At 40.5% G+C, this 25,160-nt stretch overlaps 1 protein-coding gene across 1 annotated transcript in view; it reads right to left on the bottom strand.

The window, feature by feature from the left end:
• Window positions 1-22,822, bottom strand: part of map2 (microtubule-associated protein 2) — an 89,086-nt gene extending 66,264 nt beyond the window's left edge. Inside the window, exon 1 of the mRNA XM_080478793.1 lies at window positions 22,735-22,822. The gene's annotated coding sequence lies outside the window, so the exon portion shown is untranslated. The remainder of the gene's footprint in view (window positions 1-22,734) is intronic.
• Between the last annotated feature and the right edge of the window lie 2,338 nt (window positions 22,823-25,160).

The following is a 25,160-nucleotide window of genomic DNA, read 5'->3' as shown; positions in this document are numbered from 1 at the left end:
TGTCTGGTTGGTTGTACCTCTCATCACCTGTGATAACCAAGCTAAAAGGAGCAAAGAAAAAAATATCAAACAAGTAATTATGCCTCTTGTCTAATCTGGCAGATGAATTCCTATACAATGTATTCGACAATACGCCAATATGACAACGGCATTCTGAATTCTGACTACTTCAACAAAGTCTTCAAACAAATCTCTCGAGTCATCGTAAAGACCCAAATACACTGCCACCTAAATGTCATCGACAGAAATAATCTATCGATATTGTGATGTTACTCTTCTTCGAAGGCAAATGAAACTCAAACATGGTTGACACAAGCTAATGGGAATCAGGAGCAGAAGTGAAAACAGATGGCGGCAGAGAGCAGTGGAGTGTGTTTGTTACACTGCCTTAACATTGTGGACTGAACGTCTTCGAAAGCAGATGTTTTGTACTGTCATGTGATCACTGATCCATCGAGCAGTGCAGTCAGGAAGCACGGAGGTGAGGTGGGAGGAGGATATGAAAAGAAATGAGGGGTTTCTAAATAAAGAAAAAAAAAACAAATTTGTTGAAGAATTTGTTGATAAATTTTAGATTTACAGATTTAAGGTCAAATTTGAAATCTGATTAAGTTGCTCAGTCTGATTCAACATTGGAGAAAAGTCATATAAGAGACTTTTGCTGTCTTTACACCTCATGAAGTGTACGCTCTTTAAATTCCTCTGAATAACGTTACTACAACAATCTGTAGTCTTCCCTCCAACACCTTTTGGGATAAGCTTTCCTCGACAATCTGAAGGTGTGACTCTACAATTCACTGCCTCGACTCGTGAGTCCCTGAAGCGGCTGCGTGGTGCTGCGAGTCAAGAGAAAAGTGCAAAAACAACAAGAGGAAGTCACAATATGTTATTTACTGTGTGACAAAAACTACCACGAGACAACTCTTAAAATTCTACTGCTCCTGAAAGTCGAGAAATTGGATATCAGCTTTTCACAGATTGTGAGAGCTGATCTATTGTTGTATTCACCTTCTGCTTATAGAGTTCTCACCCAAGAAAGTAATACGCAGTTCTTTAAATCACATAATCAAATCATGTACTGATCCACTAACACACCCAGAGCTTCTGTCTTTTTTTTTTCAAAATAAAATATGGTGGAAACTATGGTATCAAATATTTGTAATGGAAAGTAATTATGACTGAAAAGGCTGTCAATCATCCCAAATCTGCCCGGCAACTGAAATGCATTCATTCAGTAAGGCTACACCAGTTAACTGCTTCGAATTAACTGATAACATTGTATATTACACATTGTAATCAGATTCCATGTAGAAGAGCTCACGCAGTAAAAAGTGCGGATTCTTACCAAATAAAAACAGAGGAAGCACTTATTGCTGTAACTCAGAGGTATATGTTCACTAATCTGTGCGTGTGCAGGGTGTCTGTGTTTGATAATTCCTTCAACAGGATCCTGCCACTGCCCTTGTTACTAACATCTGTGCGGAAACACCACTGCATGTGTTCGTGAACTGCTCTGTTCCCGAGCCCAACATGCTGTCCAAATGTCCAATTAGGGTGATTTGGATACTCCTAAGAACAGACTCAGGGATCAGCAGAATTTCCACGGCGATAAGCATTAAGTGCGATGCCATCACAGAACAACAGAAACAGCTAAAAGGTAATTAAGTGGGTTTGTCAGACATGCTTCATTTAGACTGAGAAATGCGTCTTTAATGTGTTTCCAGACTTACACTAAAAAGGTGGAGAAGTTGCGGCAAGCATTGAAGATAGATGAGTGGCCATAAAACACAAGATAGCATGTTTGCCATCTAAGTCAATGACCTGTATTTAATGATGGTCCGAGTGCAAACTCAACCAGTTAGTGTTCCCATAGCAAAGCCATCTGCCACTAATTTATCCAGCAACTGTGATTGTTTCGCAGCTTCGTCCAAGTGATGCCAGACAGGGAGAAGTGAAGACTCAACAGACAGCTACTGGGGAATAAAACTGCTCCTCCTGTGAACAAACATGTCTCTATGAAAGTCCACCATTGCTTCAAAGATACAGAAATTATTTTCTTTATTATAATATCATTATTATCTTACTCACAATATCGGGAAAATAGATGGTCATACATAATAAAGCAAAGGTTCACACATTACAACAACAACAGCCTAAAGGCAGACCACTGTATAACAGAAATGTGAAGTGCATCTGTGAATAAAATGTGTAAGTCAACCTACATCACTGACATCTTTTGACTTTTTAACCTGAGTGGGAAATGCTTCCAGAGAAGTTGCTTAGAAACGCACCAGCTAACAAGGCTATGACGTTGCTTGTGCGCCTTTCTTCTTATGAGATTTTAAGCATAGTACCATACTAAATAGATTGTAATTTAATTATTTTTGTTTGGGCTGTCATAAGTATTTTTAATGTCATCTGGTGTGCTGCTGTTGTCTGACCTCACTGTTATTAGTATGAACTACCATCATACCACATCTGGGATGTGAGAGAAAATATCGAACAAGATATGAAGATCTGCTGACACAGCAGTAATCCTGCCTCCTGTGTCTACATTAACCTTTACAGTTGGTTCCCACCTGAAGGGACCTCACCGGGTCGCCCTGCACAGCTTTCTGCCCCTTCTGGTGCTGTTTTAACACGGCCCAGTCTTAATCTGATCAAATGGTTTTTGACAACGAAGCTGGATTTAACACGCGATTTGCCTCGAGATTAACCCCCCAACTAAGTCACTGTGTCACAGAAATCAAAATGTTCCATTTCATCTGTAGGGCGAGGCCGATTGGTTTTTAAAAAAAAAAAAGTGACTTTAGATCACATGTACGGATGGTACACGCTCTGAAAGAAGCACAGGAAGGCTTGGCTTATCAAGTTGAAATTATCAAACAATGGTATTCATGATGCAATATGGGGAAGAAAAAAAATTCTATATATATATATATATAATTTCTAAGGTGTAAACAATAAACAAAAAGCTTAGCCTAGTTTGTTTTATGTTTTTTTAATCTATACTGTGCAGTCAAGCTTCTGCTGTGTGAAATTTGAGACTGTCGTTGAGATTTATCCATTCAACATTGAAAGTATTGAGCTGTTCTCGTTTGTTTAACTAAACATTCACTCATTTTTTTCTCACAGGCCCACCTAATATGCTTATAAGAAAAGAAGGAGAACCCTTCTCCGATCACTGACTTTCCAAAACATTACAGTGAAGCCAAATGCTGGCATTGATGCCCACTCTCATCCACGTGCAAAAGCCTCCCCAAGGTGTCCTGGATCCCAGGTTAGAAACCACTGCTATAGTGGATACATGATAATAATACTTAAGAATAATACTTTAATGATGTTGTTCTTTTGCTGTGGTTAGTGGCTTTATGGTGCACGCTTGTTCTGCTATTAGAGGCTCAGATTACCTATAAACTGTGAAGAAACCTTAATCCCGCTTCGTCCCCAAACCCAGACATCTGCACACAGTCTGCAACAAAGAAAATGTGAAGCGGTTGTCTTGGAGACTAAAATCAGCCAGTAAACTGCCAACTGTCACCTTTAATTTTTTTATGTTCCTGGAGCTGACTGTTGACAGATACTTTTTCAGCCTGAAAAAAATATATAAATCAAAGCAGAATATTACTCAGGACAGATATATTCATTAAAAAGGAAAGACGAGGAATTAAACTCTGATGGGATGGGATCACATTGAAGCAACTTAATCAAAAAAGAAAAAAGAAAAGAAAAAGAAAGATATGAAAGCGTATGTCAGGTTATGTTTCCCTCTGCAAAATCCCTGTAATGAGGTTTGGAAATCGAATTATCCACTGCTATCAGAGGACATCAAGATTCAGATGAATAATAAATGATTTTATTCTCAAGGGCACAAAGCAACAGATATTTCCTTTAAACGGAGGGTCAGGCCTGGCCTGTTTGAGGTGCAGCTAAATATATAAAGCTTTACTGCTAAGTGTTGATCCGTGTTACTCGTTGTGTCACCACTATAAATGCAAGGTGTCATTGACACATGTCAGTGATATAGTACTGTACATTGAAAAATGCCAAAATGTCTTACCTTATATTGTCAGAACATAAAAATTAGAGTCTCGTAAACACAGATTCATGCTGAAAACACATCACAAATACACCGGTCAATTTGCTGCAAACAGGACAAGCAGCTCAAGCTCTTTATGCCAACAGGATATGCACACCAGGAGGCAGCAGGACAAAAGAAGCAGGCCTGTAATTGGGGTGAGAGAAAGAGCAGGGGAAAGCTAAAATTGAGGAAATGAGTGACCAAATAAAGACAAACATGCCTTACATCTTACTTGAGTCCAATAATCTATTTGTTCTTGCTTTTCTCTGCTTTGAAACATCTAATTTGTGATGAAGAGAAATAAACTGCTTTTCTCTACAATTGATCTCATCATATTTATTCTATGTAGCAACCTTCATCTGACCTTGATACTCCAGAATTAATGTGAAATGGCCAGTACACGTTGGATGATTGATTTGTCAAGTAATAAAAACTGATAGAGTGCTGTCCTTTAGTAAAGAATAAATCTTATTTTATACAGACAAACAGCAAAGTAAGTTGTAAAGAATGTATTTGAAGGGTCAATGTTTCATTATGTAAGGACAACAATCAAAAGATCATTACAAGGCAAATACAGAGGGGCAATCATACATTTGCAATCACACCTACAGCCATTATGAAATCACCAATCAGCCTCAAACACGCATTTTAGTTAGAATACACACTGTGGAAAAGCTGCAAACTCGACATAGAAAGGCCCCTAAGTCCAACCGAAACAAACTACGGGCCTTTCTTTCTATGTGGCCACAAAGCCAAATGCTCTTAGTATCTTCTGCGACACAACTTAACATGCAACTGGCAACATTCACATCTCCAAATGCAGGTATAGCAATTCCTATATAAAGACACAGAATTACTTTGAGGAAGGAATGCACCAAAACTACAAAGATTACTCTGCGCATTTGTTCAAAGTTCACACTTCCGTGTGAAGTCTGTTTGTGTCTTGTTTATTTTCATCCCTAAAAATTCCTAGAAATGCAATGACTTTCTTGCCTTTCTGTGTATTTTCATCTGAATCTGTGTGTCTGCCGGTTTGTTGGGAAGTGAAGCGCAGGCTTCCAGCTGGGTGGGTCCTTCTGGGCCTCTGTGGTCTTTTCTGAACCCACATCAGTCGGCGTACTGCTGGGTAGAGTTTGAAAGATGTTGCCATCTTCAGCCAAGCAGATTCAACACTTGAAAGTGACTGCTCAGTGAGCACCAGAATCACATTCGTAGATATCCTAAACTTTAAAAAGACATCTCTTGCATTTAGTCAACTGTGTGATGGGTAGTGCTCTTGCACCGTTTGAGGCCAGAGTTTGCATGTTCTGACTGCGCGTGCATGGCTTTGATCAGTTATTTGTGTTTGATCCCAAAGTCCAAAAACATTTGAGGCCAATATGTGCGCTTAAAATTGTCAGTAGTTGTGAATGTGAGAGTGTGTATTGTGATCATTTAGTCGATGATCTCATTCGACTCAGCCAGCAGAGTGTGCCAAAGCCGAGACAAAGTCAGTCCACAGTCACAAACCCAATGACTCACTTTGGAGTAAAAATCTATAGATAATCAATACAATAATTGAAACTCAAACTCTTGATGAGTTTGATCAAAATACGAGGTTAAAGGTACTGCTTTGTTTGAACTCCCAGCACAGCACATAAAAGCCTTTTAGAAATAAAATAACCACAAAGCAAATGTTGATAAAAGCCTGAAGGAATACCAGGTGAAACTGTACATTTCATTAGCTTTTTCCACTGAGCAGCTGCTCTATAATCCAATAGTCAGAAATTATCAACAGCTAAAAGTAAAGAGAATGAGTATGAAGAATGCTACAAGAAGCATAACCAAGGGATAATAGGACTCGTTATTTCACAAACCACTTGTCTTGCTTTTTCTGTTTGACAGAAACACTGAGTGTATCATATTATTCCAGTTATTACTGTAAGCACAATGGATAGCATGCAACTGTATGAGAGGGATAAAACACCCCGCTGAAGGACTCTGGCTCTCTCAGGAAAGTGTTTTCTCCACGGTCGGCCAAAATAACCCTTAAATTCCCTTCGCAAATGAAAATAGAGAAAAGGAAATCAAATGGAAGACGGCAAAAGAAGAAAGGAGAGAAACCCTTATTTTCTATATACAAATGATTGAGGTGCATATTGCGCCCCTGGAAAAGAATAAAAGTAATAACAAATACTCCACACACATTAGAGAACAAATGACTTCGCTAAAATTATATTTCTTCTCCTCTATATGCCTCACCTCTCCTGCAGTCTGCGCCTCATTTTGCCTTTTCCCAGGACTATTATCTCCCGTTCAGCAGTGTTTCTCAGCGGTGAAAAAGGAGACACCGTGTGTACTGACAAATAAAATGCCTGCCCCACTGGTGTCAGACATTGTGCGGCTTCAGATGGTGGTGCGCTTTACAACAGAGCAAGCTTTTTCACAGCTCCTTTATGAGTTTGCGTGGGCAGCAAATATAAACAACACCGGTCAATTATATCACCAGTAACACGAGTGGATACTCCCTGCTCCGATCTCGCACAAACCAGTGCACCAATACAGTGCGGCGGCGCAAATGCACACACAGCCCAACACAGATGGACATAGTATGGATGAGATTGTGTTGTTATTCCATTTAAGTGGAAAAATTCACAATCCATCTACTTATTTAGTACTATTAACGCTAATGGCTAGTCCAACTGTGCTTTGACACAGCGAGTGTACGAGCACTTATCAAGTGTGAGAGTGTGAAATTTCCTAACTGTAAGTGTAATGTCACTGTCTGAAAGTTTGCTTACTGTGCATTCCCAGTTTCAAAATGGGTTTGAGACACACTGGGAATTACATTTCCCCAAAACATCACACATTTCGGGGAGTGGATTTACTGTGATGAAGCTAAAAGCTACGGAGACATGCAGCTTTCCTGGCTGAATAAAGAATGAACATACCACTAAGATGCATTTATCACTATGACCTGAGACATCGAAGCTCAGAGAAGAGTTCCCTAAAGCTGTGGCTTTTTCTGCACTAGGCGACATCACTTTGTACTCTGCTAGCCCGGAATGGTACAAAAAACCCTAAAACAAAACAAAATGAAACAATCCATCACCTAATTCACATAAAATCAGGTCGTACTCTTATCATGTAGCTCTATAACACTGAGTATTTTCATTTAAAATGTAGTGATTTGGACTTTTTGATTCGTGCATTCTTCTGTGGTTTATGTTTATGTCTACTGCCACTGGTTTATGAAGTTTATGATCATGTTGCTCTTGTTTATAGTTTGCATAAAAGCATTGATTTGCTTTGATTTGTTTGTGCTTTCATATTTGACACATCATCCATTTAATTGAACTTTGTATGAATTTCAAGAGTATTTAAACACTGTTATTTTGATAAGAACTGACCAAAAAAAACAATCAAACAATCATCCTCATATTACAGGTGAACAAGCTGATCAGGTAAGCCTGTGCTGCTGTATGTTCAGGTTGCTCAAGGATGTTAAGCAATTATACATAGATAATCATATTCAAATGCTTTTTGTTTTAATTGCTGCATATCTCATGCAGTGTTGCTTAGTACCTCTTTGAGTACCAGTACACCTATCTGACTGATTTACTTAATCATCCAATAGCAAGTATCCAACATAAAATACCAGAAGAAAATGCTGTAAAATCAATTCAATAGAATATCTGTTAGTATGTGTGTTTTGTGTGTATCAATGTCACAGAGACAAGTCTCGAGGGAGCAGTGAAACTGTGAGCCACTGCAGGCCGTACACGTCCTGATGAATTAATAAACACCAGCAGGCAGAAAGCCCACATCAACAGAATGGGTGAGGTTCTCCTTACACAGCTCAACATTAACCTCAAGGTAGTGAAAATGGTGAATACTTCTGTTTTTACACTACTTGAAATAACTTTGGATAATTTAACGATGGACTTCCAGTGTTTCCTGAATGCATTTTCATCAGGGGGGAATCAGTTTGTGGCTCCCAACAAGAGCTTTAAAATTATTTAAAATATGACTAGTGTGTCCAATTCAGACATGATTCTGATAAAACTCCAAGTTATCAATCAAAATGTACATGGGTTGTCTCTCTAAAATACACAAGACAATAAAATAAAAGGTGTGCGTGGTTACAAAAAGCTACAAGCTGCAAACTGCCAGCTTGCAAGGACAGTAAGTCATTATAGCATGTCATCGTTTACAACTGAACATTTAGTGCTGTTAAACACTTTGTCACAAATCTTCCATGTCAATATTTAGATCAAACTAACAACATCACACAAACAAACCATAATCAATGTGAAGAAAACAAACCCTCCTCCCCTCACTGATGGCAGCCATGTTGTCATGTCACTGCTGGAGAAGCGCAGGTGTTGAACAAATTAAAGATGGCTTCATTCCAGCAAGCTGCTTCAGTTTTAGCTGCAGGTTGTTGTGTTTTCAGGTTCAGCGTCCCACTCGGATGACTTATTGGGATACTTGGATAGAGTCCTATCATTACCACCCGTGCTTTGCCTTCTCAGACCTGAGGTGGAGTTTTGAACACACCCAGTGGGAGCAACAATGTTGGTCTGAGCTCACCTGGACGCTATGGAGAGCATGCTGATTAGTGATTCGCACCTGTCCGGCAGCGATCAGAGTGGTTGCTTAGTCTTCTATCGTATTATTCATCAGTTCACACGTGAGGATTATTGAGCATCCCAACCAAAAGGTTCAAAGGATCTGTTAAAAACTTTGAAAATCTTGGTTTCAGGTTTGTTCCTGTGGTCAGTGTGTGTGTGTGTAAAGGATGTATGGATTCAGCTGAATCATCCTGTTCTGGAATGTCTTCAGCTTCATGGGTACATGAACAATGATCCCGAAGCATTTCGCTAAGAATGGATATTGTGACTGTTTTATCAGTAACAATTAAATGAAAACTTATACAGATATAACGTGAAAAAAAAATGAAGTGGAGTGTTCTCTATATATGTTGAGGAGTATGTGTGCATGTACACCGAGGCTGCTGAAGCCAGTGTGGAGGGTTGCAGTGGGTGGTAATGAGCAGCCGCTCTGTTTCCACAGCAACAACCTAACTCACTCAGGCAGTCTCCATGGCAACTGATAACAGCATCAGCTGATTCAGCCTAAGTGAAGGTTCATGATGGAGGGAGCTTTTTTTTTTTTTAAAGTGATTAATGATAAATGGAGGTGGGAACGCGTGGAAGCATATATGGGATATACAGTATGAGCAAATGTCCAGTTCCTCAGAATCCACCGGACCAGAGGACGTCAAGCCATGGTTCACAACTGATATTGTGGGTACAAAATATCTGCTTGATTCAGATTTGTTGGCCAGATTCATGCTGTAAACACATTTAGCTATATTTATGTTACAAAAACAAAATTGAACATCTGACAGTACGAAATCACACCATACTGTAATAAAACACAGTTCAGAGGGACTCATTGAGGAAGGTAATTCGATGCCTTTGGGGTTCGATAGTCTATAACCCAACTCATTCTACAGTAATCGATTAGCAGTGATCAACAAAACTGAAGTGTTGATCTTACCGCCTGTACCCCATGATGTATAATCCTATTAGCACAAACACAACCCACATCAGCTGAATACAATAACCTAACCTTTCTTTTATCCTCACCACATTTATCACCATGAACGAAACCAAAGTAAGAACGACTGGGCTGGGATGAGGATGAGGTTGGACGCAAACTGAACAAACGTAAGAACTATTGGAGGAGGCAGCAACAATGATATAGTCACAATAAACATCATTGTCCATTAAGTCCATGACTCCTCAGCATATGAGAGACAAGCCAGTGCAGAATGTTTTTAATTGTTTTCTGTAAGTTAAACTGTGCAAATGTTGCATTATGTTGACAGAGAAGACGCATAGTGAAGGTTTCCTTGAACGAGCCTTGAAGCTACTTTGCTGAAGTTGAACAACACATCCACACTGGTCTCAGGTGTCGCACAGATTTTCAGGTCAAACACAAACAGATCAACGACAGGCAACACAAGAACCTTCGAATCATCTGTTGTTTGTGTTCAAATCAGAAGTATTTGTGCTAATCATGAAGGGAACTCCTACACCTACACTCATGTATCTCTACAGATGCTAAAAGATTAACAGAACGCCTTCCTCATCCCAGGAGGGTGATTTGGTTATAAGAAATTAATTGGCATTTGATCTGCAAGAACCACTTACTGTTACACAATCTACTTCCAAACCACAAATGAAATGAGGACAAAATGAAACCCAAAGCTGCGCCTTAATGAAAGAGAGTGCATATGTCTTGCATACTGTTTACTAATTTAGCCTTGGTGTTCCTCTTGTTTTACCATTGCCGCGATGGAAACAGTCGGACCTCGTCTGTTTCAACTGTTAATGACACTGATTCAGTTCACTTTTGTTAGCTTGCTGGGCAACAAAGGTGTTTCACTTCATTTCCCCCTCCTGTGTGGATCATAAATGCAAAGCATCCAATGGTGAGCTGTAATTATTAATATCTCCACATCGCAACTGGATTAGTAGTACCAGGTTGCCATGGAAGCAAAAAGGATGCCTGATGGGGGAGAAAAACAAAGAGAGCGAGAGAAAGGAAAAGAGAATGGTTCTGCTTCTCAAGTAATAGTTACATATGAGTAGAGACTCGGCAGTATGAAAATATATCTCAGTGAGGATTGCTTCATTCTCATCTCTCCAACTTGTGTTACTGAAAGCATGAGAAAGAACATAAAATCGTTCAACACAACATAAGAGAAGACTGGAATGAGAAGGTGTGCCCAGTGGCAGTAGACATAGATTGGAGGCAGTGAAAGTGTGTGTGTGTGAGTGGGGTTTACGCTGTGGGGGGGGGGGGGGGGGGGGGGGGGGTTCTATAGTTCTATTATATACCAAGCTGCCAAACAAAGGCAATGCGATTAAGTTGAGTATTGCAATATGTTGAGATCTTAGTTCTATGAAATTAGCTTTTCCAAAGCACAGTTCTTTTGCCTATCAGTTAACATTTGTATAATTAGTTAAAATTTCATTTGCAACTATTTACTGCAGTGGCGTCAGTCTATGACATTGTGATATAGACTGATATATTGTAATATATATTGTGAAGCTGGAAAAAGGCAAGTGGACTTGTCTGATGTTTTGAAGAGATTTCTTTGGTTTTGAACAGATGAAGACTTGAGGATGAGAGCATAAGAAAATGTCCAACTGTCTTCAAGATACAACTAGATGCAACAGTGAAGTGGTGGTCAACAATTTTACTTTGCTACAAGAAGACTCTTACAGACCGGAGCGGTGCGTGTGGATTACATAATTTTCCATGTGCCTGTGTGGGTTTTTCTCCTGATACGCCTGCTTCCTCCCACAGTCTAAAGACATGCTTGTTAGGTTAATTGGTGACTCTGAAGTGGCCCGTGCAATCAGCGTATAGATGATTGACGATGTGTCACACTGTGTTAGACCTATGCAGGGTGTACCCTGCCAATCGTCCAGAGTCAGCAGGGACGGGTGCCAGCTCCCCGTAACCTTGGATAAACCCTTGGCTAAAGCAGGTATTGATAGATGAATGTAATGTTCACAGATTTGTTTCTCTCTACGACCGACACAAATCACATCATCATAGTATTACATATACTTTTCAAGGGTTTGAGATTACTGACAGTTCAAATATCATCTCTTTAAAAGCTAGTAAATTTGAATAATTTGTCCAACACAAAAGTCATTACACGCATACACATTTTCTTTCACATAGTGGAAATGCCTGCGTGCGTGCTTGTCCACAATCTGTCTGTTCAAAAATGTCATCCTCTATTCTCTTGTTGTAATCCTGTATTTCCTCCAGGAGGGAGGTACCTACTCACACTTAATCATATATAAACCAGCCTTTAATCCGGGCAATCTAATAACCACTGTATTGTTGGCGCTGCTCTTTGTGCAGCTTCTTTTGTGCACAGTTATTTTTGGCCTCTGTGGTTTAGAAAGGTGATGGACAGTCATTTAAGATAGAATACGTCCCGCGTATGCCGTAAAAACGCTTAAAATATCTTTTATTTAGGCGTATTTAATGCTAATCCATTTCCACTTAATATAATTTACCTCTCAGTCGCCTCATACACCAGATTGTACTCCACCTGTACTTATAGGAATGCTTTCATGCTTGTCAGGTTTGGTCTGACTAATGCCACCTCTGGTGTAATTGCTACGTCCGTGCACTCCATCTCTAAATGTGGATCAATGACTCTGAACCATGATGAGCGTCCAAACAACTGGAATGAAGTATTTTCAAAGTGAGGTGTTAGAATTTTTCAATTTACGTAAACACAGCACAAGCCAAATCTAAGTGGATTGTGGGACATAGGATAATCTATCGTCTATATGAAAATTATATCGCAAAATATCTATCAGAACAATTGTCCAGCATGTGTTCTGGTCCTTTGTTAAAATACCATTGTGCCGTGAAACAAGCCGGATTAGGATTGGCATTTTACAAGGTCAGAAAATCCCACAGTGAGCTCATCATTAATAAAGAAGACCACCAGTGACCTGTTTCTGTGGCCTTCAACCTCCTCTAAGCGCGATGATCTTTGCTGAGACATAAAAACCATGGTCTGTAATCTTTCATCCATCTTCGTTTGGGATTGGATGATGCTTCTGTTTCTCTTCAACACACGAGACTGGCAACAGACGAGCCCCTGCTTCTGTACCTGATAAGATATTTTTCGTTGATGCCAAAGTCTAGATTTTGTTTTTGTCTTTATTGGTGACGATCTTCAACAGAATGCGCTGGGGCATATCTCTGGGGTGTCAATTTATGTAATTGTGTATAAACGACCTCTGAATTTTGAGTTTTGAGGATCACACAGAAGAAGTTGGATGTCTGTTATATAAGCTGCTCTGAATGAATAAATCGACGGGCACAAGTGCAAAAGGTACGCAGCATTTTATGAGGTTGCGTGTGAATTCACCTGAACACGTTCAAAAATAACAGCAAAGCCACAGGTTGCCACTGAGGCTTTCTCACACACACACACACACACACACACACACACACACACACACACACACACACACACACACACACACACACACACACACACACACACACACACACACACACACACACACACACACACACACACACACACACACACACACACACACACACACACACACACACACACACACACACACACACACACACAGAGTGAATAATCCTTGAACGTTGAGTTTTGTCAGTGGATATCATGAAATAAAGCCCTGCAGTGTCTGCGGCTGTGTGGTTGAAGCTTTAAGAAGACATTTGGTGACAGTCATACTGACGGTTTTTCCAAGGATTAGCCTGTCGAATAGAGAAACTCTTCCTGAACACATCCAATAACCCTCTGCAATATCAAAAGGTTGAGAAACTATCAGACTAAAGACCTGCATCATTCATTTATCTGTTCTAATTGACGACCACGGGTAGTTTGTGTTTCTATTTGTGTGTGACTGAGTTGATGTGTGAGCGTGCCTTCGCTCGGTGTGTGGGTTTTCACGCCACGTAGGCTGGAGTGTGGATGACATAACTGGAAGAGGGACGCCTTGTTTCCCAAAAGATGACTGTTAAAAAGATGAAACAGTTCAAAACATTGAGGGAATAATTCATACCCTGTTCTCGCGTCTTAGCTTGTAAGCTTTTACATTCTGAATTCCCACAGATCTCCAAACGAGTTCAGAACGGCGGATCACACACACGTTACAAAGCGTCTGGTGACACTTCCGACAATATGGTGGGAAACAGGGAAAGCCAGCGCGACGGGGGAAGAAAGCACAGAAATCTGATGTCAGCTGCGGCCAAACGGTGACTCAGCTATTAGTCCACTTTATGCATTTTGTGCCCTGACTGTAAATAAGAACTAATTGGTTTAGCTTTCTGCATCACATTGAAAGCGTTTTAGCCTTTCCGTCATAAAGATGCAAACAACACCACGCGCTGCACTTTCAAGTAGCATTTACCCTTTTAATCAACAATATGATCATCTTGGTCGTGTCACCGTAAGAAACTGAAGAGTTCTTGTTCATCTGGAACACAGTGACATTTCTCTTACCTTGCTGTTAATATGATTAAATACATCTCCGATGTGTCAATAAAATAGATATTTTCGAGGCACTGCTACACCATGAAATCCTGCAATTTTTTTTATTATTATATAATGCCATTTTTTTTAAAGAAGCCTTAATGCAGGAGGAAGGAAGGTCACCGTGCGCCATTCAGACAAGTGCTCTCAGCCTGCCTTCACATTTTTTTAAGAAGAGAAAAATCACATTTCTTTCCTCTGCAGCATTGTCATTTAGCAGCCCCTGCATCTGGTCTGTGCCGTGGACCTTAGGGGGCGTCACCATCAACCCTGTGCTCCATCAAGAAAAGCCATTAAGAGGAACAGAGTATAAGAGACTGAGCAGCAATATTAAAGCATTTCAATGAAGTGATGTGAGATGCAATTATCCTGATGGAGGCAGTAACAAGCAATTTATGCCCGCTGAAACTCGCAGGCATATATGTTCAGTGTGTTTTCTTGTACAAAACAGGGAGTGTGTAATATACATCACAATATATGCGATATGTGATTTTAACAGTAAAATAAGTTATTCTGACACGCCATATATATCTAATGAAATTAGCGGTATAACCACAGTTAAACCAGACTATATTTCACTCTGATGGGGATCACCTGAAACACAAGAGTTATCAAGGAGCCCCTGGTATATTTAAGCCTGTAGACTATTGCACCCTGATTAAAGGATCTCTCAAATGGTAAATGTGCTCTTATCAGACTTCTGATTGTGAAACTAGCGAAAAGTGCAGAGGGAATTCTGGACAAAGTAATCAAAGTGGAACTGTACAGAAGGCAATGAGTAAATTGTGTGAAATTTGTGTAGTAAGTAGTAAGCTCTGAACAAACACATAATGATGCCACAGAGAAAGGATTTTGAATGCATATTGTGTCCGTGTGCTATTATGTAGTATCAAACGTGTGACTATGGGCTGTCACGACTCAGATAAAAGCTGAGGGCTCTTTATTGCACACGGCTAAAAACTCGGATGCTGGTTCTGATAGAAAGATGCCAGACCACACAGCACTATGTGCAGAACACAAGCTCAGTGTTCATACTGGTACTTTCCTGTCACTCATCTGGATATTACAAATTGCTGAGGGCCAAGCATGCTCTTCAATGGAAACTGTACGGCATGGTGGCAATAGCCTCTGTCAACAGAAAAACGCATCCAAACACACTACAACAGGGTTGGAGAAACGTTTTTGGAGTTCAATGAGTTGAACATCTGATCAATGGAGGCCGAAACTCACAATTTTGTAGGCCAATAGCCACTGATGTCTTGCTGTATGTCAACAAAATGAAGCTAATTGATGAGGAAATACAAAATGTGGCTGTTTGGAATATCAATAATTAAACTGGTACTTTCCATTTATATAGTAAAACTAATAATGAGGCACAGAAGCAAAAGTAAGATGCCATGCTTTCTGAAAACCTGAGAAGATCTTGGTCATAATGTTGTCTCAAATACTACAATAACCTTGTGTAAATCTATAGCTGCACCATTATGACATACTCTGACTTCTTTCCCCACTTTATCAGACGAGTTTCTTCTGAAGCAAAGTAATGAAACAAGTAAAATATCCAGTACTTATCATCCACACTAAAACAATACCTGTTCTGCTCATTTCATTTCATTTGATTGTCTTCAAAACACTACAATGGTGTATTTCAGGTGCAATGACAATTATGATTGGTAATTGCAAAAATACATAGAAAAGGCAAAGTTAGGCGTTTTCCTCTCATACTGGAGGGGCATATCATATACCCATGCCCACACACAAACTGTTAGAAAGTAGTGAAATGGATGATGCAAGATTTTTTTATTTTTTTTTAAACACAGTATTATGTCACAAACAAAGCGTGCTGCACTCACCATTACACATGCAAGTTCAAAATGAGCTGAGGCTGAATTGTCCCTTTTAACACAAAATGACACCCACACACAAGCACACACTCCCACACACAGGCTGATTGATTCCATCCACTGAGCCACACACTGAATAATTAGTGTTCAGGTACAAATGTAAGACGAAGGCACTTTGCAATAGGTTAGCAGAGGAGAGGAGAGGAGAGGAGAGGAGAGGAGAGGAGAGGAGAGGAGAGGAGAGGAGAGGAGAGGAGAGAAAAACTAAATAGTTAGGTGAGCAGTGAGTCACTCTTGTTTTTTTTTTATTTTATTTCCTGTTGCAGCCCACACATGCCTTTCTATCAGCTTCCTATCAGGTCTGACTACATGTCAGTGTTGGGAGAAAAGAATACGACCGTACAGAAATAAATTCATCCTATAGACTTTTGACATCGGATTGCTGCTAAAAACAAATCCCCTATTTAAATTCCTTGTCGCATGTCACATTTCTTCATACACCAGTTTTCTATAAGCACAAATACACATTTGAAAAGTAAATATATGCTATCTATTTTCACCTTACCTATCGCTGCCTCGCCAATAACTTCTTTATCAAACTTTCCAACAATCTGCTCGCACGTTTAAAAGTGAACCAGCTCCCGGAGCTGTTACTGCTGGCTGGTTGTTACCTGTCAGTCACCTGTCTATTCCTAGACGTTTTGGTGATTCATTTATTTATTTATTTATCTATTTGAACCTGCAATGGCTGCATATGTAACAGCCCACAGTTAAAATGAGCATTCCTGGGGCTGTGAGGTTCCACAATCCCGCATGCTCTCAATGTCTTCCTTCTTCTACGTGTTTGAAAGTGTCATCATGAAGCTCTGCAATGCATTACAACTAGATGTGTTACAGCAGGGACACAGTGAAGCCATGCAGGACTGAGACCATCCAGGATCAATGGTTCCCACATCCGGTCTACAACTTCTACTTTAACATATGACACTATTCACGTTGCCGAATGAGATGAGACAGATACCATTTGAGGGGATATTATCTATATGTGACAGAGCTGCATTCATGTTTAAATCCACCTGGGACTTTCTGTGCACAGCATGCATGTTTTCCCTGTGCATGAGTGGGGTTTTCCCGGGTATTTCCAGTCTGAAGTGGATCTTGCCCAGGCGGAATTGGCTCCAGCAACCGTCGACCATTGGTAGGATGAAGTGGTTTGAAAGACGGAGGGAATGATTGTAAAGCTTGAAAAAAAACTCTGAAACATTAACAAAATAATCCAAAATGTGAGACGGTATAAAACTGTTCAACTAAAGCAGTGGCGTCAAACTCAATTCAGCTTAGGGGCCACATGAAGAGTACACCCTGGATATGTCCAATAACTGTCATGAACAGCCTTAAAATGTTCTTGCAAACTTAAATCCGACCAATCACAGTGTTTTATTTTCAGAGCCTGGCAATTTCTGAAGTTTTTAGCAAGCATGGTCTTCACTGCATGAAGCTCCTGCTACTTCACTAGAAGGCTTCAGAGCTGATCAGTGGGCAGCCTCGTTGACATCTGTTGTTCAGCTGTGGATGTCAGTGTTGTGTTATGACCTCTACTCTTGTTGAAATGGCGTAACGCCTCCGAGACAAATTAGGCACAATAGCAGGTTTTATTAGGAAAAGGTCCACTCATGTTACTTTGGAGGTTATTGCTGAGTGAGATTGGACCCTCTGGCCAGTAGATTTTGGGGTACAATCCACATGCTTGACACCAATGAACTAAACTGTTGAAACTCCAGTAAATGTAAAATTCTAAATTTCTGTGTCAAACAGATTCCTATACCTTTTTCAGATGGGCTCTTGAAAGTTTGACATTGCTGATCGCACCAACACAAGCTGAAGATCACAGAGATCAACACAAGATGTCGTTCTGAGTATTTTAAAACAATCATAAAGGAACCACTGCAATCCAAAAGAGACTATAGAAAGAACACGTTACCCAGCTATGTCACAGGTAGACATTTGTCAGTGAGAAAAATGGACACGTGTGGTAGCTTGCAGAGCAGGTGTGTTGAGCCTGTATCACACCTGAACCGCAGCCAAAGCTGAGATGAGTGGCCTTACACTCGACAGTGTGAAGGCCCCTCTCCTGACAGGACTGTGAAGAGCACAACTGAAGTCAGCGTTCTGCATACCATTAGCCTTTCACGCTGATCTATGAACATGACTTTCACCTTTCATCTCCTTTGATTATGGAAGAATCGGGGAGGTTTTCCATTATAGAAAAGCACTGACCTCAGGAAGATGGGATATTTAATAAGGAGCTTATGCCACAGCAGTAGGAAACTGTCTATTCAGAGCTGTTAAAATAGCAAGGTGGACATGAGCGGCTTCCTTTTCTAAAAGACACATTGGACAAGAACTTGCTGAACAGTATGAATCCCTCAATGTGGATCACAACTCAACACGCAGAACTAATTGCTGATATCAGCAAACTTCGGTCCCTCTGGACAAGTGTCCTGAAGCAAGCTGCCTTCAAAACACGTGTCAATCCCAGTTTGTTATCACAAAGCCTTTTCACCTGCCTCCAAAAGCTCTATTCTATTCTGACCATGAGGCTTGACCTGATCCTCAGCAGAGCCATTAAATCAGAAACGTGTTTGTATCCTTGAGCCTTTTGCCCCCCTCCCACCACCACCGTTGCAAGTGAATATAAGCAGCCAGCTAATGTACATCGCTAAGCCCTTTATCAATGACAAGCTAGTTATTTATGGGCTCTATATTCTACCTCGGTTTCTATTTGTTACCCTGGCCTTGAACAGAAAATGGGTCAGCTTCAGTTGCAATGATGCCCTGAACCTCAACACTGAAGTTCATAGTTACTGGACGACCTTGGAAAAGACAAATATTTAGAACTACATGTGATGATCATGGATGTTTAGGAGGTGTTTTGTAAAGCATTCCAAAATTCCATACTGCCACGACCATATATCAGGTAATATTTTTTTTAATCAAATATTGAAATTTCACATTTTCAAATTTGGCAATTACTGAATTTTTCATTGTTGTCTTATTGCAGAGCACACAGGATATACTCTATGCTACAAACAATTAACCAGCTCAGCCATGAGCAGGATTCCCCCATTAGCCATAGAACAATGACCAGCAACAGGTGAAATGAATAACAGTAATTATATTGTCACAGTGGAAAGTGCATGATTGGATGTATTGTGCGTCAAGTGATCGTTTTGTCTTCAAAGTTGTTGTTACAAGCATTAAAAAAGGTCCCAAGTGAAAGGATTTGAAGACGTTTGACTCAGGCCAAACAAGTAAAATTGTGATTTTCAGGTAACTGGTTCGGGTAAGATGTAACTGCAGCAGTTGTAGGTTGTTCAAGGAAAGAAGGTGAAATAGGTAAAACTTGTTTTTAACGAGTGACTAGTGAGATTTCCTGTTCGCATGATTGCAAATGTGTGAGTGTGTTTGGTTTTTACTATGTTGAATGAGTAACGTGGTGCAGTTACAATTTTTTTGCACTTTTTTTTTTTACACTAACCCCAAACATTGTTTCAGGCAGCCCACTCAAATCTTGTGTATACAGTGGCATTATTGGAATTTTTATCTTTGTCTGTGATGGACTGAAGCCTGTCAACTGTATACTCCTGTCTTCACCTAAAGCAAAGGGGAGGCAATTCATTTTTAAAAGGGGGGCACATGAAAAATCAGGACTACTGAAGCCTCAACTATACTGTGGAAAAATTAAACTTCCAGGTTTCAAATAAACGTAAAGCTGTTGATTTGCATAGTCTAATCTGTATGTTATTCAAAGTTTCTCATAAACCCTCGGGGGCCTCTCCAGGGTGGCCAAAGGGCCGCCTGCAGCCCAGGCCCAACCTCGAGCTTCCATTCAGGAGTGGACTCTTTCTGGAGAAAACCTTACATCAGGATATAACATTGAAGTAACGCCTATATGGATGGCAGAAAAATGGTGCAGTCAGGAATTTAAATAGTTGAACTGACACTAAAGAGGTAGTAAAAAATACCATTAGCATCATGTCTGTAGTTTAAAAAACACATTGACCAAACCAATAATCCTTCAGAAAAAATGTGAGTATTTAGAGGCAGAGAGAGCGAGGCAGAGAGATTGGCAGCTCGCTGGCAGACGCCACGGTCGAGTGTATTGGTGCTGCTGCCAAAGCTACCACTGAGTGTCTCTCTTCCTTCATAAGGGGAACCTTTCCCACTTTCTGTCTCTCCCACACACACACACACACACACACACACACACACACACACACACACACACACACACACACACACACACACACACACACACACACACACACACACACACACACACACACACACACACCGTTGCATCGAGCTTTAACTGTGATAAATGAGGACTACCCAGTGTGTGTGCCCATTTGTCCATATGACTAAGTGTCTTTGTAGGAATCAGGATTAGGTCGTCTCAGTGACACACACGGCTTATGTAAAGCTGACCTACAATGTGAACACACACACACACACGCACACGCACGCACACACACTTTAAAAATGTCTGTACCTTCATAGACAAGAAGGATTTATTATCAGGTTTGACAGAATTTGGACGGGGTTAAACTTAGTTTTGTCTGCAGAAACCAATTTAGTTTTTTTAAACATTTACCACAAAAAATAACATAATTACAGGGACCAGAGTGCTGCACCCCTGCAAAACCCAGCACAGCGGAGCACATTAGTGCATTAGTGTCAGACAACAAATGCTCACTCAAACCTCATTAGCATAATGATCTTACCAAGACCTGGTAACACAGGTGGCTTTTTTCTTTTTCTTCCAGAGATCATCCCCTGTGCATTTAACATGCAGCAACCACAACAAGAGCATTCACCTTTGCCGTTCCTTCATGACCTCTTTGTGCTGAGATACTATGTCTCCCTGTGTTCTTTTTGTGGTCTATATATCAGTAACATAATGAATAAAGGATCTTTGCAGCTGGTGCTCCCAGTGTTGGACTGAAACCGTCTGAAAAAGATATTTCAAAATAAAATGTTGACCCTTCCATTTTGGGCCTTCAATGAATGTTATGAAATCCAATCATAACATTCACATTTCAGTTTCCTCAATATTGTAGAAGGCCACTTTGAATTGTTACAAACAAGGCTAAAAAAGAAGGAGACTAAGGGTGGTTGTCTAAATGAATGTAGCCGTTACTTGTTTCATCCATCCTGAGTATATAGAGAATGGAATTATCACAACAAAGACTGGCACACACCTACCAGCTCAGTGGATTTCCAAGTAAAAATAATCCATCCATCCATCTTCCACTCTCCTTTTATCCATGTCAGAGTTACAAGGAATTGAAGCCTATATCCCAGCTGGCATAGGCTGAAGGACAGAGTTCATTACAAGTAATACACATAAAATCCAGATTTGGCTTTACCATACTAAAATGAAACATGCAAATATGAGCCAATACTAATTCACTTCAGACGCTGCAAACAGAAATATGTTACGCCAGAGAATCTTATACAGAGAGCTCCAAGCTGGTGAAACCATCAGTCGGTTCCTCTAGAAACGGGAGCCCACTCCTATACAGCAAAGGAGGGGCTCTTCGCAGCCTGCCTGGCTGTGCATGACTCAATGAATTCCAGCCTCATCTTGAATGCATCAGGCATTTAAATGTATGTGCACACACTGTGGCGAGTGGACTCGACAGAGGAGAGAGAATCAATAGCCAGTGCCTGTATGCAAATGAGATCAGAGAGAAGCCTACATGCATGGTGCAGGAAATCTATCATGTGAGAGCTCACTTAATAGCCATTTATAAGGGAAATTGCCTCTGAGGTGAGAAGCCCGGTATCATCTGCTGTATTGGGTTTATGTAAAAGCAACCATTCAATACAATGATCAAGACGTCTCCATCTAAACAGGACGAATATTTAGACACACATTGAATGCAATAGTAGAATTAAACATCCTGACTTGTGATTTGTGGGATCTGTGAGAAGAGGACTCACCAATGTGACTCAGCACCTGCTTTAGCACCCCTCTCTTAGGAAGAGTACAACTGACTATTAGATTCCTGCAGGGGCTTCCTCCCATTTGCGTTTTTTTTTTCTTTCTGCAGATGCCTTATGCCCTAGCTTTATGTAATGGCTTGCGGGATCACCACAGCCCTGATAGCCACGCACAGCCACCGCAGCAAGCCAAGTCCCTGCAGTCGCCGCAGTAGGCGCGAGACATGCACGTACCATTCGGTCATTCGTTTAACCAACCAAGAGCCTGAATGGACCAATAACAGCCGAGTCAATTAGGTCAATCAGGAGGTCCTACCTTTCCTCTCATCGCTCTCTCTTTTTTCTTTTTTTTTTGTTAATCTGCTGTGATTTCATATCAGACTGATTCTGCAGCGCTGCTCATGTAAACCGGGTTCTTATCACAGAATCACAAGAACCAGATCCAGGTCTGCTGTACACGAACAATGCGTCCTTTTTCCACACACACACTCTCTCTCATACACACAGAGGGGGACCTCATCATTGCTGCTTCAACCACCGAGGAAAAGGTGGCTGGAGAAAAACGATCTCTGACCGGCACTGACACACGCGGTTTTTTTCTTCGTCATCTTTTTATTTTGAGAAGTAGCTGCTAATCAAACACCGTGTTGTGAGCGTTTTGATACAAAAGACTGAATGAAGGATTTCTTTACCTGTTCGGCGCAGTGTCTTGCAGTGCAACTCTCCGGCTCTGTCGGACACACAGGCTCCGCAGCCCACCTTTACCGTAAAGACTGGAGTGCACGCGCAGGCTGAGCGCGCCGCTGTCTGGGTCCGGTATTACGGTACGGAGCTGGAACCCATGCTGACAACTACCACACAGGCCGGATGGCAGGAAAGGATCAGCGCATCAGGACAGGAATTCTACATCAACACTAGAGCAGATGGTATTGTGGAGGAATACAGTTACATTCAGTTGATCTTAAAGAATATGTGTATTCCTCGAGTGAGTTGAATCTATTTCAAACAGCCTCGTTCTGCTGTGAGGAAACTCAGGGTTGTTTTTGAAGAGTTTGAATGAAAGACTTTGGGTGTAGTTGGAAGCAGTGGTTAGTGCTCTCACCCCACAGTGAGAAAGTCTTTGTTCGAACACTGCAGTTCAAACCGGACCAACGTGGCGGCTCGGACACAAATCTTCTCTTTTATTACTGGCGCAGTTCAGTGAAATATATTTCTGAAAACCTTTGAAGTGAGGAATAAGCTGAGCAGGTGAAAAGCTAAAACGCCGCTTCACACCCTCTCACCATATCGCTGAAGCGTCACAACATCAAGATGAAACCTGTGACATTCATTCCTGTGTCTCTTACACCTAAATGGGTCAAAACCAAACAGGTCAACAGGAGGAATATTGTTGGTCTCCACGGTTCTTTAAGGATCCAGGTCTGCCATTGGCATGTACTTACTTACATGTTGTTTTCTGTGACAAAAATTGACATTCTCATCTCTGCACTTCTACACTCATCACACCTAAACTGCAGGAAAGTGTGAAAAACACAATAATGTATATTCTAAATGAATAGCTTATATATTTAATGACAATTGGTTCCTATTATAAATCACAGTGTCACATAATATAAATGCTAAGTGATCATATTAAATCACATTTTGGCTCATATGAGTTGCCACAATTAATGTAAAATAACCCCCAGATATGCCCAGAATTCATCTCATGGCAAGATTACTCTACGTTTGTCCCGAAGTGTGAATGAAAGTGTGTGTGGTTGTGTGTCTCTCTGTGTTCATCTGAATCAGTTGTGCAGGAGTAGAAAGACCTCAGAGACATGCAGGAGAGGTTTGCCCCCAAAGCAGGATTCAGAAATACTACTCTACAGCTATATACTTTGATATTAAAGCGCCCCCCAGAGTGGAAGCACCGACATTGCAACCTTAAAGAAAATTGTATAAAAACTGTGGAAAATAAAATCTCCCTCACCACATAAAACACATTGCACCTTCACAGGACTCCGAAATATGTGGATCATAACGAAATTTTTCACCTAATAAAGACCAGAATGTATTCTACTAATAAGGGGTAAGTGTCTATAATTACTTAGCTTTCCTTGTGATTTTAAAGGTTTATTTTTCCTCTTATGTTATTTTCTTCTTCTCTTGGTTTGATTATTCTCCATTGTAAAGTTTTTTGCTTATTTTTTTTTCTATCATTATTTTACCCCCCACATTTTATTAGTATTACCAAATAGAAAATACAGAAATATATTGGTTATTTCTTTGGATGCTTTTTTTTGTCTTTTAAGGAGCAACTGGCCCTAAATCTGACCACAAAATGTTACTTTTGCTGGTCAGAACCCACAATGCAACAATAAACTGTTTTAGATATTTTGTCTACATCTACCTTTATTCTGTTAAATGTCCCTGGTTGGTAAGAAAAATGGAAGGAATCGTGTTTAAGAACAACTCGTCTTAGCTGAGATCTGAAGAAATGTGAAAGGATAGCTTCATGAACAGCTTACCTGGATTTAGCCATTTATAAGTCATAAATTAATTCTATTAAGTGAGGTTTCTAAATCCATACTCCTGGAACCCCAACGGCTGGATGAAGCAACGGACTTACATAAATGTAGATGAGAGGGATGACCTTGGCCTCCATCTGCCCATTAGGCCTCCTGGTAGCCATGAAGGACATTATAAAAGGTTATGCATGCGGAGTACGAGTGTGAGCTGTTGGTCTTAAAAACCAACGACTTCCATGAATGTTAATGCTCTAAATCACTGAAATGACCTCTCAATGGTTTGTCCATCCTGCATTAGCATTGATAAATCACATCTCAATTAAGTAACCTAGGTCGGAGTTGCAGACATTCTTCACATTGCTGAAATAAAAGCCTAAGAGGATTTAGCCAACTATAATTTAACAGTTTAAACTATTTTTAGATTAGTGCATCAATGAATAGTGACCTTCAGAAGTAATTATGTGCAATACTGCCGTTTTGTTTAGTTTTTTTCGAATAACGACCTGAACATGCATGTATGGCTGACTCTAAAATCTCACCTTCTTTTGTTTTGGAATTCCTGCCTTAACATTCTTGTGTGTGTGTGTCTGTATGATGCACCGGGTGTT

Source organism: Lipophrys pholis (genome assembly GCF_963383615.2).
Source record: "Lipophrys pholis genome assembly, chromosome: 13".
Lineage (NCBI taxonomy): Eukaryota > Metazoa > Chordata > Actinopteri > Blenniiformes > Blenniidae > Lipophrys > Lipophrys pholis.
The sequence above is the reverse complement of the archived record's forward strand: the minus strand, read 5'-3'. Positions and strand labels throughout refer to the sequence as shown.